An 18,646-nucleotide genomic window follows, 5' to 3' on the forward strand; every position below is an offset into this window, starting at 1 on the left:
TCAACGGGCTTTGGCCTAGCACAATAGATCTACACCACTGGATCAATGCAAATTGGACCGACAATTGCAGGATTCTCTTATGCTCTAAAGGCTTCTTCATAACACTGTTTTTTGACAGTGATGATTACCAAAGAGTCTTAACTAAAGGCCCTTGGTTCTGGAATTCAGCGGGTCTGTTCCTCACTCCGTGGTTCCCAGAGTTTGATCCGTCCACTGCAGTCATCTCCAAACTCCCGATCTGGGTCAGACTCCCTAACCTTCCGGTGCACTTATGGAGTTCTGTTGTATTTGAAGCCATCGGCAACTCCTTAGGCCGTTTCATTGAAACAGATCAGTCAAGAGCGCTTCAAGGAATGTACACCTATGCCAGAATTTGCGCAGAAATAGACATAAGCAAGGGACTTCCGGATCAGATTAATCTCAAAGTAGGCGATTTCCATTGGTCTCAACCTCTGGATTATGAGAATACAGCATTCCGGTGCCGCTATTGCCATCTCCCAGGGCACCTTCAAAGTTCGTGCCCATCAATGCCATTCAAAAAAAAGAAAGCAAAATCCAAACCAAAAGATAAAAGCTGGACACCTCAAAAACCCCCCTCATTTGGAGACATCTTTGCTTGCAGCTCGAGCGAAGAGGACGAGGAGGAAGATGTGGCAGTCGTAGAAGAAATGACAGAACAGGTATCTCCAGCTGGGCGTCACGCGGAAGCATCAGTCACTCCCTCCGCCCAGAAACGATCTCATGAGTCATCTCCTTCCGATTTAGACAAGGAGCTTTCGCCTCCAGTCCAAAACAGTCTTCAAATTGTTCTCGATCAACTTGGCCCAAATGGATGGGTAACAGTTGGCAAGAAAAAAGGGAAAAAGAGTCGACCAAGTGTTCCCGCACTCGGTGGATAGTTTTCTTTGGCATGGTCCGGACGCCCTTTTTCTAGTTTGGTTGGTTTAGCTCTGCTTTAGTTTTTTCTTCTCTTGGGAGCCGAGGTGGTTTTTGTAACCTTTCCGGCTGCCCTTTCAGTTTTGGAGTCTGCCGCCCTGCGTGGTGGGTAGCCTTCTCTTTTCTGGCCCAGGTAGGCCAGTTTGGCTCTGTTTTTGAGTGTTTGGTAGTTTTAGGGCCTCAGCGCTGTTTCCCCTTCGGGGAAGTCTGAGGACCCTAAGGTTTGTACTTGTAGACGTTTGTATATAATAGAAATACCGCAGCTTACAAAAAAAAAGAAAATCATGCTCATTCTCTTAAACAGATAAGGTTGACAACTCAACAAAATGATGAAAGAAGAGAAAAAGGACTATGTTTCAACTATGACAGCAAGTATAGTAAGGGGCATAAAGGTGGTGAAAATAATTTATTATACATGATATACTATGAAGATGAAGAAGAAAAATAATTGGAACTATCACAAGATCTAGATCTAGAAGAGACTACTCCAATAATGTATTTGTATGCATTGATCAACATCATTACTCCACAAACCCTCAAGATAGACGGATATATTGAAAACAAAATGATAAATAACATATATTCATTCAGGTAGCATCGATAACTTCATTAATGACAAATTAGAAAAACTTCTTACTACTTTGTATATCTAGCATCAGAATTTCAAATAATGATTGTAGATGGAGGTACCATAAATTGTTTAGGAAGTGCCATAGTATTAAGTTGAATATGGGGGAGTATTTGTTGAATATTCTCATGATTGCAATCCAAATGGGTGGTGTTGATGTTGTATTAGGGTTCCAATGGTTACAATCATTGGGAATAATGGCCCTTAATTTTCAATATATTTTCATAAGATTTTTCTCAAAAGGTAAGGAAAATGAGCTTAAAGGTATCCAAGCAAAACCCAGTAAAGTGATAATTTACAATAGCATGAAAAAATTGCTAAAAAGGGGACATCATAGTGTAATTTCTATATTTATGTTCATTAGATGTTCAAACATCTACATCCTCGGCTCTAATGGATCTTCAAAAGTTGTCAACAATCATTCCAAGGTATTTGGAGAGATGCATAAGCGATGCAGGAGCATGAGAGTGGGTGTGTTTTCTTCTAGATAATTCTGGGATCATATGTGTATGGAGGGAGTTGGTTGTCCATAACCTCTGAAATGTTATATAATGAGCTAAATAAAAATGATTGCTTTGTTTCAACATCTAGTTAGGGTTATTAGCATAAGAATAGGAGTAGTTTTGGTTCTCCTAGATTTAGGAGATCTCGAGAAGATTCATTTGGATCTAGGTCATGATATATCTTTTTTGTAAGACATTTTTTTTCATTTATGCAAAATGTTTGCATTTTTGTCCATTTATTTCCAAAATCCTACCGACCTCAATCTTATCAGATTTGTTTGCCAGTAGGTAGTTTAACCATTAATTATTTTATATAATTTAACATTTATTTCTAATTATTTTTATTTTAAATTCTCAAATATCAATTTAACCTTGACCAAATTTATTTCTCTCTAATCTTTAACCCAGTGGTTACTTAGTTTCCTTCTCCTATAAAAAGGCTCTTCAACGCTCATTTACTTTTAAAGTTCTTTAGTCCCTGATGATGGATGGATAAAAAACATTACATAATTCACTTCTAAAAATATCCAACAATATCATACATTGCAAAAAGGATTTAACCATCCCGAAATGGAAATGGATTAGGAACCAAAACACCAACAGTATCAAAGTACATCCAAAAGGAATTTTGTATCTAATGAGATTACTGGAACTGGATTTTCCCTTGTACCATGCTCATCTTGTTGTAAAATTTAACTAGGTTTAGTCTTCATAATAACATGTAATTGTGACTTTTGTAAACGATGTAAAGAAGAAAATAAAATTATTATTGTAAGGCTTGCTTCATGGGTTTCATAAGCAAGAGATTTTATTTTATCCAGATGGCTCCCATTGAAAGCCTTAGGATTTAGCACTAGATTCATAGAATTAAGGTAATGTATGAAGAGCTCTTCTTGAGCATGTGTAAATTGTATATAAGTCTATGTATCCCTCCAACGACAAGCACATAGTCCTCTCTCCATGTCAGCTTCAAGATAAGGTGACAAAATCATGTCGGATCACCTTATGGAGACACACCTATTCATAAGTATAGGTCAGCTTAATATGATGGAAAAAAACACTATAAATAGGCACCTCGGCCTATTCCACAAACACAGAACTTTGGTCATCTCTCTCTGAAATTTTTGAATGGGAAAAACAGAAAGGAGGTTCGGATCTCCAGTACAGAACTTCGCATCTCTGAGATTTTGGTGAACAATGGCAGAAAGGAGGTTTCAATCACCTCTAATTCAAATATTTGTCTTAGTGAAGGCTGCAATTTGAATGCTACAATTCAAAGGCTACAATTCTATGAGAGGAAAGGGAATTCATATCCCTCTAAGATTAAGATCACAGTGACAATGAAAAAGTGACAAGTTCGGATGTCTAGGAATGCAGATAGATAAGGAAGGGACAACGAAAGTATTTTCTGGGCTAACAGAATTTCGGATCTCTAAAAGAAGGTCTCAGTGCTAAGTGTTATCTTTGATGATGTAATAGTGAGTTTCAGTGATGCTGTAAAGATCACAGTTTGGTGATACGACAGTGATAAGTTTGTGTGATGACAGGGGCATGACAATTCGTTAATACTATGTCTCGAAGAAGAGGTCGAAAAGGAAGAGGAGTCCAGAAGAAGGTTAATTGTCAAGAGGACTTATGTCTTGATCTTAGAGAGGCTACTAAGTCAAGGGTATTGGTCTTGGTATTCGTCAATTGGAATCTCTATAAGAAGAATTTGTGCAGGTTTTCCTCTTAAAGAGTGAGAGGTTTTGGCCCTAGCTGATAGCCTACATTTTGTGTCTCTTGTCTATTTATGTTCATGCGTTGGTTACTATTTGATGAAGAAGAACACCAATAATCTAACAAGAAGAAGATCCTAATCTAAAGAAGTAAAAATCATTCACAAGCAGTCACTAATAGAAGAGAAATCACCTAATGCTAATGCTCTAGATTTCTCAACATGGTATCAGAGCTAAGGTGTCAAAGTCAAGGAACAGAATCTCATCAAGGGACACTCAAGGATTGAATCTCAAGAATTGCATCAAAAGCAAGTCGAAGAATATCAAAGCGAAATTTCAAATATCTACATTGAAGAATAAAACCCTAGATCAAAGAAGAAGGTCTAATTCAGAAGAAGTCTTGGGATCATCAATCAAGGCCAAAGCCTTATTTCTACTCAAGGCCAATAATCAAGGCAACTAAAATTCTACCCCAGCAAGAGTGTTGGATCCTATAGTCCTTAGCAAAAGACCACAAAGATCCTCATCGAGATGAAGAGATCTACAAAGCAAGGTAGCCTAAGTATAGACATCCAAGAGAAACATTTCTAGGACTAAGATCACATCATCTTGGAGACCCTAGAATAATTTCTAATCTGCACTCATTCACCCTCAAGAAGATGAAGCATCTTGAAGAAAAAGAAGGCTAGAAGGCAGTGTCATCATCTTCAAAAGCTATAATGCAAGTTCCCTCTCATTGAATCAAGGATCCTCTCCTTATCCTTGAAGAATATTATCTGAGGAAGCAGAAAAACATCCTCATCGATCACCATCAACAAAGAGAGATAGATCTAAAGGAGTTGTCATCATAAAAGGAGCAATCTCCTTTATTGAAGAAGGGTTTTTCATTTGGAAGAAGATCATCCAAAAGGGGCACTATTACATCTTCTTCAACCACCATCAAAGTGATCAAGTTGAAGATTTCATCTTCAATTGTCAAGTATCTTTCATTCTATAATCAAATTTGGTAAAATGACTTTGTTTTGCAAGGAGATCTATAAGTTGGTTGGGTCATCGAAATTCCTTGCATGGAAAAGGAGGATAGACATAGTCATTGAACATATCTATGAAAAGGTCTCCTCTGAATACATGGAAAGGGATTCTTATGAAAGGTCCCCTCATATAGCAGTATTGGAGACATCAAAAGAGACATATATGATAATTTGGTAGAACTATTCTCTGAAGATGTGATAAAGAAGGTCATATCACTTAGATCTAATCTACACAAACTTGAAGGTATCAAAGGATGAATGGATATATTCATAAGACCCCAACTGCAAGATCTGGGAGAGATGATAAGGAGATAATCATCATTGTTCTAAATGCATTAATTGATGAACATTGTAACAAATGTCTATGACAATAAGAAGGCTATCCCATTCAACAAATTATGGGTTCTATGCAAGATAGAATAAGACAAGTTGGGGGCAAAAAGTATTCAGACATTTGCCGAAAGGAAAGAAGAACATAGCTAAGAATCAATGCATTACAGGAAAGATTGTTCTAAACACAAGAAGGGCAATAACAAGAAAGTTAGAGAAGAAGTGGAGAAAAGTTGAAATAAGGAAGTCTAAGGAAGAGGAAAAGCATTAGAAGTAAGAGCTCATGACATCACCATAATAAACATGAAGTATGTCTGATAGTCAACTATGAAGGATATAGCTCTTGGTGACCTTGTTGAAATATCAAAGGAAGAAGTCATCCAGGACAAGTTTCATCATACATCAGCCAAAAGGAAACATTTGTTGGATAAGGATATGTGAGATCCTCAAGATTCTCTAATGGAATCCTCATCGGAGGGTTCACCGATCTAGAGAGGAAGCAAGTGTTTCATCAGGAACTCCAACTCATGGAATTCATGGGATGATGGTATGATGACATGAGAGATAAAGCAGATCAAGGGGTGTTGTTGGGAAAAGTATCCAATTCAGAATGCCCCTATCCCACTCTAAGAGGTGATAGTGCCTTAGCAACAAACAAGGAAAGCTATCTGAGTATTCTTCTTTATGAGATGCAAATAGAGAGAGAAGGATGTAACTAACCGGTGTCTTCCGCTAATTGTCGATCCAATCGCTCTCTCTCTTTCGTTCGCTTCCCGCTGCCTGCTCTTTCACTGGTCCAGCTTCACACGGTTCCTGCAAGATCACAAGAGCAGAAGACTACACAAAAGATATAGATTCACATTCATAACTAGTTTAGGATCAGATATAAACTAAATATGCAAATATAACAAAACATCATTGAAATACAAGCATATAGGAGAAACTCAAGTAGCTTTATTGATATGATAAACAAGGTTCAAGAGGAGATACAACCAAGTGAGTCCCGATCCAGCATCTACCTCCCAGCAAAAGAATCCCTTCCTCTCCTCCAACAAAGCATAAATCACCCAATGTACTAATCTCAATCTCAAACCAACAGCAATTCTCTGCAAATACAAAATTCCAGCCTCCTGAACCTCTGGGTGAGAGATCCATATATAGATGTGAGCAGAGGGGATGAGTCAGCTCTTGTTTTGACTTGTGGCTTCTCACTGTCAGTTCTTGCTTCCACTTGGAGGTTGAGAACCTCTTACTCATCACTAGTCGAATTCATTGAGGCAAGTGTCATTGAGGAAGATTCTGGAAGCTTCCAGGGTCTTTCCACCTCGTTGAATGAACTTGCCATTTGTCAATTCCCGCTCAGCGCACCCTGGTAGTGCTTCTACCTGCGTTGCAGTGCAGGTAGCCAGTGCAGACTTTGCATTTCAGCGCAGACAGCTAGTGGAGCTACTGAATTGATCCTGATTTGACCATTTCTGAGTTGTTTTTGGTGGAGAACTTCTGGGAGAAGCTGTCTTTGGTTGACCTTGTTCCTTTAGGGGTAGGAACAACTCATTTAGGGACTTTGGATCCCTTGGATTATTGACATTTCATGCTCAATGTTGTAAGGCACAAAAATGTCTATAACAGTTGCCCCCTAAAGTATGAGGCCGTTTATCGGGTGAAATGCTTTATTAGGAGGATCCGAAGTTCTTCCGATGCTGGGAGGAGACTTGTAATAAGATACAATACAATACATTATTTTTCATACTGCTTTCATGATCTAGCTGAGGCGGGCATTCCCATGCTCAGCTTTATAAATTCATTTTTCTGTACATAGAACAGACAATCGTCTGATGGTAGACTGATGATTTTGGCGAAATCATCATCCTTTTGGTAGGATGATTATCTGCTGCAATGTTGTACATGTCAATGTCTTTATTTTTCCTGAATATATATCGCAACCCGGATGGATGAAACTAGATCTGGGGTCTTCAATCTCGTTCGATCTTCACTCTAAGTACAAGTCGATCCATGTGAGAAATGTTCTGAAGTCGAACATGGAAAGACATCACTTGATTACCAGTCAATGATGTAAACTGTTAACAAGCGCGAGAGGAATCACCGATAATGATAATGACCCTCAAGGTACTGCAGTACAATTCACGTGGTGTGAATAAAGGACTTGGCGTCGAACACCACGCAAAATCTTTCGGTCGAAGGTCATTGATGTATACCTGTCGCCGGAAGTGAGAAACTTGCCATTGAGGCATGCAAGCTTCAAAGTACTGAAGGGGGTGTTCCTAGATCAACTTCTTGGATAATGAGCTGATGTCAACAAGAAGCGATCTGTCAAAGGAGGGCCTTAATGTATCCCACATCAGTGACACGGAACGGAGCAAATGATTTTGATGGAGGTGAAAACGATCTGATGATATATGGTTCAGGGTGGCGGTCATGAAAGGATGAAGGATAATGTATGGTAGTGGATGGGACACGGTTGACTTCTCTGGATGACTTCTCTTGAACATATCGGCGACACTTGTGTGATGGATTGGTAGCATTTACCCCAAAGATGGATGGTATGGTGAGACCATGGTGATGTGACCGGTGAATGAAACAACCCAACCCGACTCAGGCACGGAGTGGAAGTGTCATGTTCAAGAGCGACTTGCTACCAATAAAAGTTCTTTGAGTTTCTTCCCAATTTTTCCCCAGTCATTTCTGACCAGTACCTCTTTATTTTTGTCAAGCTTGAGGAGGATAACATATGCTTGTTCTATAATTTGCCCTTCGGGCAAACCCATCGCTATGTTTTAACGAGCCTAGCGATAGTGAAACTCGTTCTCGTCTAAAGACAAGTTTGTCGCTATTAATGCTTTTTAACGAGTCTAACGACAAAGATAACTCGGTCCTTTTCAATTTTAGAGAGTCTGAAAAGGTACGTAAAGGTAACTCCAAAGTTCCTTTTTCGTCATCTAATCCCTTAAGTCCGAAAAAGTATAAAACAATACAGAAGGGATGGATTTTCGATAGTTTTAACAAGCCGAACAAAACAAGCGCTCGATCTTTTTGTGCAATAATCCCTCAGGTCCAAAAAGATTAAAATCTAGAGGAGGGATAGCACTTCCGGTCGCTTTAACGAGCTGGAAGGCCAAAACTCGGCAATCTTTTCATATTTTACGAGTCAGATGAAAAGAGCTTAAAGAAGACTCATCTTTTGAGGAACGAGTGATCAAACGGGTTAGCATCTGATTCTAGGTAAGCTTTGGAATTTCCAAATCACGGCAGTGTCACAAGGATGGCTAGTGAAATCACTCTTCGCAGCTGTTCCTCAAAATGGGTAAACAATCAAATGGAGGTGAATGATCGGCCAATGGAAAAGTGGAGGTGACGGTGCAAACACGACCAAGGCTTTAATGGCTGATAATTTACATTCGCAGTGGTTATTTACCGGGTAGTTCATTTTTTAACGAGCTTAAACATGGGTTGAAACACTTGCTCGATCTTATGTTTATTTTTTAACGAGCATGAACTATGTGCTAAAACTGCTCGATTTTATGTTTATTTTTTAACGAGCATGAACTATACGATAAAACTGCTCGATTATCCAGTCATATGATAAGAAAGTCTCATTTAAGATGCCATTTTTTATGGGGCTTGCACCTCATAAAGCTTTGCCCCGGAATCCTTTCGTTATGCAAGTTTGGAAACGACTAATCCTACGAGTTTAAAGGGTTAGACCTACAGGTTTAAAGGGAGGACCTAAAAATTTAAAAAATAAATAGCCGCCCCTTGCTTGCACTCCAAAAGGTTTGCATGCCCCCAGGCAAAAAATAGAGTTTCAAGGTTACCCCTCAATTTGCAGATAAAACATTTGTTTTACCAGGAAAGGCCTACCTCTTTCAGGTTACCAAAGATTGTCTCATTTGCGCAGCAAACAAAACACTTCTTCGGCGATGTCTACCGAGATAGACAAAGGTGAGTGACAACGAGTGCCAAACACATAACTTTGACAAAAGAATCTTATTCTAGAACAACCCCTCTTCCATGACGGACGGGGTACGGACTAGTCATATTCTCCCACGGAAACCTACCCTATACCCAAAGTTTTCCTGCCGAAGAAGACCAGGACGCATGCCCCCTGGGTTCCAGTCATATCCTTCTGAATCACTCGCGCTCATCGGGAGGACGGACCGTGGGTTGAGACATTTCTTGCGTGAATAGACCATTTAGGGATGGTATGTGACTATTTGCGATGCGTGATCCGGGAAATGAAAGCTGGTCCACGAGCTTGACCACTCTTCCTTCGTGCGGAAAACACATTACTCTAAAGAGTGAGGAGATGATGGCTCCCATGCAATATATATAGTCTCGTCCAAGGAGTAGGTTATAATCCAAGGGTCCTTGAACAACCATCACGTTCATTTGAACGGTCTTCCCTTTCAATGTGATGGGCACATTGGGGAGGATCCCTAAAGGCCGACTGGTTCCTTTATCGAAGCCTGATAGATTTCTCATTTCAGGCAAAAGCGTTGGCGAACCAAGTGCTTTCCAAGCAATAGAGGAAAGGATACTCACAGATGCCCCCTCATCAATGATGGTGCCAGCCATTACCATTCTGTATATTTGAACGATAATTCTGAATGGTATGCTTGCTGGTAACCGGGGTCTGCCTAGTTGGTTCCAGTCGAAGGATACAACTAGGTTTCTTGGTGGTGGGACCGAATAGACGGCCGGATATCGCTCTGACGAACTTCCTTCCTGCGATAAAGGAATGGGTGCATTGCCCCCATGTTCGTCGGAGTCTATGTTGATGAAAAGAATCTGGATGGTGTCATCCTTATCCTCTTCAGTGACTGTATCATTCGAAGATAAATCCTCTGAAGGCAAGACCGGGTCAATTGCCGCCTCGACCTTTTGACTCTCGTCTGGTATTGATTCAGTTGGTTTATCCTCAATGATAGACGCTTCAGTTGACCACTTGAGCGGGCCAGTTGGATTCTCAACTAACGAAGGACTTGGCAAGAGTTTTTGATATCCAGGAGGAAGTCGTAACGGTGACACCGGACGATTTTCCAAGACTCTTTTAGCCTAGTCTAAGAAGGGACAGCGGTGGAGGGCATGGTTGCCTTCGCACAGTCTACAGGGAGGTCTAGCCCTCCCTTTCTGTCCTGGAACTTCACTTTCACTAGTTGACGGTGTACTTTCAACATGGCTATCAGAGGTTGACGACACCGGATTGTGCAAACGGGGAGACCAGTCCCTTAGTATCCGAGGGATGCAGGGACAATCTCGGTGAAAGTGGTCTCCCTTGCAGATGACACATGGCGATCTAGGCCTGGTCAGTGCTGTGTGTGGATTTTCATCAGACGACACTTGTTTTCCCTTATTTGCCTTTGGCTCCTTCTTCTTTTTCTCTTTCTTCTTCTTTTCCTTCTTCTCCTTAGGAACTTGGTTTTTAGTCTTACCAGTTCCGTTACGCGAAGAGGAAGGAAGAGAGGAAGAATTATAAGAAGTAGAAGGTTGGTGGGAAATTCTAGACTCGTCTAATTGTTGATTCGACTGTTCAGGAATAGTGGTGTTCTGAACGACATTGGTTGAGAAGAGCCAGACCGGCAGGCCAATTGTCAGTCCTGGAAGCGACAATGTGGCCATATGGGGCGCACCAACATCTCCCCAAGAGGAGAAGGGACTAGGATTTCCACCAAGGGGAATTCCTTGGTTGGTGGGCTCCATTTTCTCAACCTAAAGATCAACGCAGGACAAAGGGGTGATTGTTCCGTTTAAAATAAATTTTAACAACGCTTAGACACAACTTGATTTTTCAATTTTAAAGAGTCGAGAAAAAGCTAAAGATGACTCTAGTCTCCTTCGATGTTTTAACGAGCCCGAAGTGACAAATGCTCGGATGGACTTTTTCCGTTATAGAGTCTGAAAAAGGCCAAAAGGAACTGCTCTGGAGTTCTAGGTAGAGGGTGTGCCAAACTTTTCGCAAAACCGCAGAATACTTTTTAGGGTACGGGCAGTCAATCTTCCTGAATGTTGTGTTCAGTGCATTGCGATCAGTAGGGCGGCCGACACGGCTTCCTAAGGATAAAGGTTATATTCCTATAGGGGTCTCCCAATATATACGCGACGGTACGTGGGAGCACAATCCGTACTGGCACTTGTCGTCTCTCAGGAGGAATCACCCAACCATCAGTGAGGCGACCAGTGACCAGGTTTTACGACGCCGGAACACGTCTCTAGCCTAGACCTCTATGTTGTGCGTTATGTTACAAAGCGTTGTTAAGTTCATTCAATTTATTTTAGGTTGATCTTTCTTAGAAGTTTGCCTTTTTGGATCACCATGAGATGTATGATACAATTCCTAAATGCAGTCTAAAGATGACAAGCAAGCTTTTATATCTTTTCAACAATGAAAATCCTAGCTACAAGGGGAAAAGAAAGACACCATCTTTTCTCAAAGAGCATAGAGCACACAGTAATGCACTTTTTCCTAAATCAACATACAAACTGTCAAAATGCAAATGCACATATGCATGTATTTGTTTTCGCTTCCTTAATATTGATGCCTAAAAAGAAAGCTATTATATAAATTTGAATTCGATTTCAAGTGAAAACAAAAACAAGTTCCTTTTTCGAAATCAAAAAGACGATTACGACACTTTATGATTTACTTGTTTCGACACTTTGAAATGCATAAATTCAAACCAAAAGACAAAAGTAAAAGCTAAATCAACTGTGAACAGCAAACAAACTCACTCCTAAGATCAAAACGACACTTACGACAGGTCTAGATCTAGGGGCGACAGTATGACTAGTTTACTTTTGTAATGGGAAACTGCAAATGATGTAACAAATACACAAAGAACAAATACAGTTTCTTTATATAACTGAGGTGGAATTGAGGCAAAGAAAAGGGGTTTCAGATAGGTACACTGACTGATAACAGGCTGCAAAAACAGAGATGAAAACTGAGCAAAAGGAAGCAGGGAACCACAGCTGCACAAGGCAAAGACTGATCAGCGCACTCCTAACACAGAGGTTTTGACATTCAGCGCAGGTAGCCTTCACGGGACCTGCGTTGAAATGCAGAACCTCTTCACAGAGTCTGCGCTGAAGCAGAAACGAGAGTTGTTTCTGGGTTCTGGGTTTCGGTTTGCAGTTTTTTCTACAGTTTTTGGCCGGATAAAAGCTATCAATTAGGTACAATTAGGAGGATGATTTATAGGAGGACTAAGATCTATCACAAAGGGCTGTTAGAGCACTTGTGGATCAGCTTCTCAGATCATAAACAGGCCCAGTGAGAGGGCTAGAGTAGCTGATCTCTACTTTGCATTTGTAAATAGCAAATGCAGTTCGATTCGGCACTCTTGAGTTTATGAAATGAATAGCAATAGAAACACAAATAAACTAACAAGATACTCTCCCCAGTGGAGTCGCCAATTTGTTGTTGGGAAAAGTATCCAATTCGGAATGCCCCTATCCCACTCTAAGAGGTGATAGTGCCTTAGCAACAAACAAGGAAAGCTATCTGAGTATTCTTCTTTATGAGATGCAAATAGAGAGAGAAGGATGTAACTAACCGGTGTCTTCCGCTAATTGTCGATCCAATCGCTCTCTCTCTTTCGTTCGCTTCCCACTGCCTGCTCTTTCACTGGTCCAGCTTCACACGGTTCCTGCAAGATCACAAGAGCAGAAGACTACACGAAAGATATAGATTCACATTCATAACTAGTTTAGGATCAGATATAAACTAAATATGCAAATATAACAAAACATCATTGAAATACAAGCATATAGGAGAAACTCAAGTAGCTTTATTGATATGATAAACAAGGTTCAAGAGGAGATACAACCAAGTGAGTCCCAATCCAGCATCTACCTTCCAGCAAAAGAATCCCTTCCTCTCCTCCAACAAAGCATAAATCACCCAATGTACTAATCTCAATCTCAAACCAACAGCAATTCTCTGCAAATACAAAATTCCAGCCTCCTGAACCTCTGGGTGAGAGATCCATATATAGATGTGAGCAGAGGGGATGAGTCAGCTCTTGTTTTGACTTGTGGCTTCTCACTGTCAGTTCTTGCTTCCACTTGGAGGTTGAGAACCTCTTACTCATCACTAGTCGAATTCATTGAGGCAAGTGTCATTGAGGAAGATTCTGGAAGCTTCCAGGGTCTTTCCACCTCGTTGAATGAACTTGCCATTTGTCAATTCCTGCTCAGCGCACCCTGGTAGTGCTTCTATCTGCGTTGCAGTGCAGGTAGCCAGTGCAGACTTTGCATTTCAGCGCAGACAGCTAGTGGAGCTACTGAATTGATCCTGATTTGACCATTTCTGAGTTGTTTTTGGTGGAGAACTTCTGGGAGAAGCTGTCTTTGGTTGACCTTGTTCCTTTAGGGGTAGGAACAACTCATTTAGGGACTTTGGATCCCTTGGATTATTGACATTTCATGCTCAATGTTGTAAGGCACAAAAATGTCTATAACAAGGGGTTGAAGATCTTTTCAATCAAGGAAGTTGCTAAAAGAAACCTAGATGACCTAAAGGTAAATGAGGTATGTGTGCTTATATTCGATTTTATATAGTCATGTTGTATGGTTGTTGGTAACTTGGATCACTACTCTATCTTGAGAAGCATGATTAAAGGAAAGGAATCTCCTCCTATTAAAGGTTTTCGAAAGGCATGAGTCACACTAGATGAAATCAACATAATATGTTCTCATATGAAGCATGAGGTGGTTGAATACAATTGAGGAACTCTGAATGGAAGCTCCTGGAAATGAAATGTGTGAAGAAAGGAAGGAAGAGATTGTTAGATATGTAACCATGGTAAAGGAAATCAACATCTAAAAGACCGAGAAGATTTGACTAGGAAATCTCCTAGAAAGATATGAGACTCTGATGGAAGTCTAAAAAAGATGGAGACCCTTAACAATGGATATCTTTAAGACATGTGTCAACATGTTTGCAGGATGATGATACCTACAAGAAGATGTCATGATAAAATACCATCACAAAGGTAATTTTGATTTAAGTGTTCAATTCTTATTTTTGAACAAAGGAAGAACTGTGGATGTCTTCCAAGAGGACCATATAGAAGGATGTAAGATCATTCCAAAAAATATGGCATGAAGAAGGCATCATGACATGAAGCAATCCCAGGTGAACACTGATGGATCAATTTCTGATGAAAGGAATGATGACATGAATAACTCACGGATGAAAGTGATGGATGGTATGTGCCCTATGAAGAAGCCCCAAAAGGACAAAGACTTCTTAACAAAGAAAATTCATGACATCGAAGGAAGGAGCTCTTCAAGCAGCTACTTAAGGAGTTGTTGTAGGTCCCTAATTATGAGGGAGCTTGAATATAAGTGTCTTACTTGGAAGAAACTTGGAAATTCCTAAGCCGAGAGGGAGCTTAGGTACATTCCTTATGTAGGAATGATTACATTCCTTTATTGGAATTACTATGTCCTCCCTAATTGATAGGGAGAGATAGATACATCATTCTGGTTTTCCCCTGGGAAGACAGAGTGGAGGGTTGGGTAATCATTTGGAATCTGATGCTCTTTGAGGATGAGATAGGGAATCCAAGATAAGAGTAGTAGTGGACCGATATTCTTTGAGGACTAGCTATCCAAGATAAGAATAGTGCAAAGAAGTTCATACTCTGTGAACACTCGGGTGGAGTATGTACCTTGAGAGACAATGATTATGGTGTCTATGAATCATTGGTCTCATTAGCATTGTGCTCTGATCATGTGGATATAGTTGTTTGTCAAGGCCTTGATATGTGACAATGCTAGTTGATATGATGCTAGATAGATGGGTTACCAATCCGATTCTTCTTATGAGAAATTATTCAGATTGAGAATGACCTAGTACCATTATGAATAACTCCCTAGTTAAGATGGAGTGTTGTAAACTGTAACTAGGTTCAGTCTTCATAATAGCATGTAATTGTGACTTTTGTAAATGATGTAAAGAAGAAAATAAAATTATTATTGTAAGGTTTGCTTCATGGGTTTCATGAGCAAGATATTTTATTTTATCTAGATGGCTCCCATTAAGAGCCTTAGGATTTATCATTAGAGTCATAGAATTAATGTCATGTATGAAAAGCTCTTCTTGAGCATGTGTAAATTGTATATAAGTCTATGTGGCCCTCCAACGACAAGCATGCAGTCCTCTCTTCATGTCGGCTTCAAGATAAGGTGACAAACTCATGTCAGCTCACCCTATGGAGACACCTATTCATAAGTATATATCAACTTGATATGTTGGAAAAACCACTATAAATAGGTACCTTGGCCTATTCCCCAAACACGGAATTTCTTCCATCTCTCTCTGAAATTTTTGGATGGGAAAAACAGAAAGCAGGTTCGGATATCCAGTACAGAACTTTGCATGTCTCTGAGATTTTAGTGAATAGTGGCAGAAAGGAGTTTTGGATCACCTCTAATTCGGATATCTATCTCGGTGAAGGCTGCAGTTTGAAGGCTACAGTTCTATGAGAGGAAAGGTAATTCTAATCCCTCTAAGATTAAGATCGCAGTGATAATGAAAAAGTGACAAGTTCAGATGTCTAGGAATGCAGATAGATAAGGAAGGGACAACGAAAGTATTTTTTGGGCTAACATAATTTCGGATCTCTGAAAGAAGGTCTCAGTGTTAAGTGTTATCTTTGATGACGTAACAGTGAGTTTCAGTGATGCTGCAAAGACCACATTTTGGTGATATGACAGTGATAAGTTTGTGTGATGACAATGGCATGGCAATTCGTTAATACTATATCTCGAAGAAGAAGGTCGAAATGGAAGAGGAGTCTAAAAGAAGTTTAACTGTCAAGAGGACTTGTGTCTTGGTCTTGGAGAGGCTACTAAGTCAAGGGTATTGGTATTGGTATTTGTCAATTGGAATCTCTATAAGAAGAATTTGTGCAAGTTGTCCTCTCAAAGAGTGGGAGGTTTTGGCCCTGGCTAATAGCGTACATTCTGGGTCTCTTGTATATTTATATTCATGCATTGGTTACTGTTTGATGAAGAAGAATGCTAATAATCTAACAAGAAGAAGATCATAATCTAAAGAAGTAAAAACCATTCACAAGCAGTCACTAATAGAAGAGAAATCACCTAATGCTAATACCCTACATTTCTCAACACATCTGCCCCCATTGGCAGAATTCTATCTTCCTCCAAAATGTTGTGCATTTAGTTAGACTAGATGTATTAGATTTGTAGAGGCCGGACATAATTGAAATTCAAATTTCTCACTTGACTTCCCCAACTCACTAGCAAATCAGTTTCTTTGTTTCACGTTCTGTGGGAATGAGATGTAATTACATAGGAAAAGGTTGATATCAGTCATTAGATCCAAGAAACTAGAAGTTGTAGTCGCCATCTCTCTATTATTTTTCCTACGAGAGTACCATTGATAAGTTTCTACATTTTGGTTATCACTAGCTGAGAGTCCCCATCCAATTGCATATTTTGAAATTGTCTCTTGCAATTTTCAGGCCTCTCTCCAAGGTGATGACCTCTGCTACATTATCCTTGGTGAAGCCACAATTACCTGCAAAATTCCTTAACGTTTTTCCTGACCAATCTATGAAGATACCTCCATATCCAGCCACGACATGATTTCCTTTAGAAGCCCCATTAAAATTTAACTTAATAAATCCATGGGGTGGGAGAGTGAAATAGGTTGGTGAATGGGATTTTCCTTTCCTAAAGGCATTGATTTAAGATAGGTCATTGTGGTAGTGTTTGATCTTTTGGCTAATTCTCCTACAACTTCCAGACTCTCCAAGAAGTGTAAGGATGACTCTCCTTCCCAAATTTCGTCACTTTTATGGACCCTTGATTAGTGGTGAATAGTTTTATAGCCCTTAGGTCCTTTTGATTATCCAAATGGGGATATTGTTGCCATGCCTCCTCCCAGAATAGAGATTTCCAACCATCACAAATCTCCTAGAATGAGTGCTCTTGTATCAAATGTTTATTCTCGTGAGCCAAGTTCTAGATAAATGATCACAGAGGGAAGTCCTGAGTTCTTCGTTTCTCCAGTTGGAATCTGGATTGATTTTATTTTATGTCCCAATTCTATTTCCATAGCTCTTCTCCCCCTTACACCCATTGTCACCATAGCTTTGCTCATAGAAATTTGTTTACAACTTCAAGATCCCTCAAACCAAGTGCTCCTACCAACTTCAGAAGACACACTTTCTCCCAAGACACCAATGACCAATGCCCATTTCATTGCATGCTTAGCTCCTTGCCAAAGGAAATTTCTGGACTTGGATATTGTATCTTTATATACTTATTTTGGTGCAGACAAAACAAAGAGCTAATATATTGGAAGAGCTTAAAGGATGAATTTGCTCAAGATGACACACCTAACTAGGTTTAAATATTGAAATGCCCAATTATCTACTCATTTATCAATCCTTAGCAGAATGTCCTACTGGGAGGCTATTCACAAGGAATTCCCCACAAGTGGAATTCCCAAATATCTGGCTGGAAGACAACCTGCTTGATACCCCATTACTCATGCTAGATGCCTTTGTATAGGTTGCCTAGTGTTGAAAAAGAAAATATTAGATTTCTCACCATTGATCATTGATATCGAGGCCTTTGAGAAGTTTGAAAGTATAGAATTAAATACTTTCATTTCCTAAAGGGAAGGTTCTCCAAAAAGAATTATATCATCCAAAAATTGTTGGTCTATAGGTAGGTCCTGGACCAATAATTGAATGCATATTAGAGTACCTTGGTTGGAAATAACTTTAATATATCTTCCCAGGCCCTTTGCAGCCAAAATGAATAGAAAATATGATAAAGGGCCTCCCTGGTAGAGACTCCAAAAAGCCCTAAAGGTTCTGGATTTAAGGCCTCTGTGGTTTATATCTTTTGATTTAGAAGTTGGAGAACCCATAGTATTAACCATTTCTTTTATCAACATTTCAAATCCCAATCGGGATCCATCATTAGGACAAACTTGAATGAAGATAGTAGAAGAGATTTAATGAGGGTTTAAATAGTTTTTAATAGAGATATGTCTGCTTGTATATGTCGGTTGTTTGTTTAAATCATTTATTTTATTTATTTTTTATTTTTTTTACCTCAGCCCTACCATCAAACCTATGAATGGAGTGTCCTTACTAGCGGATGTGGACCAAAGACAACAATTTTATCCTCAGCTCTACGAGATATAAAAAATCATGCAGAAGAAAGTCTAGAAGACTAGGCAATTTGAACCTGATTGTGCCAAGCCCTGATGGCTTGAGTTTTGACTTGTCTGTAGAGTCTACTGCTCCATCAACATTGTTAGTAAATTATTCAAAAAAATATCTTCTAAAATTTGTGTGGCAAGTTGCTCCCGAATCAAGCAACCAATCATTTTTCCAAGAAGCAAGTGAAGCATTAAACAAGTCTTCAGTTACTCCAATATTACAATGTGCCACAACATAGTGAGCAGATTTGGGTGCTTTACCTTTCCCTTTGTCA

The sequence above is a fragment of the Pinus tabuliformis genome, chromosome 5_2 (assembly GCF_031772625.1).
Source record: "Pinus tabuliformis cultivar Carrire ecotype Pingquan chromosome 5_2, CPIR1, whole genome shotgun sequence".
Classification (NCBI taxonomy): Eukaryota; Viridiplantae; Streptophyta; class Pinopsida; order Pinales; family Pinaceae; genus Pinus; species Pinus tabuliformis.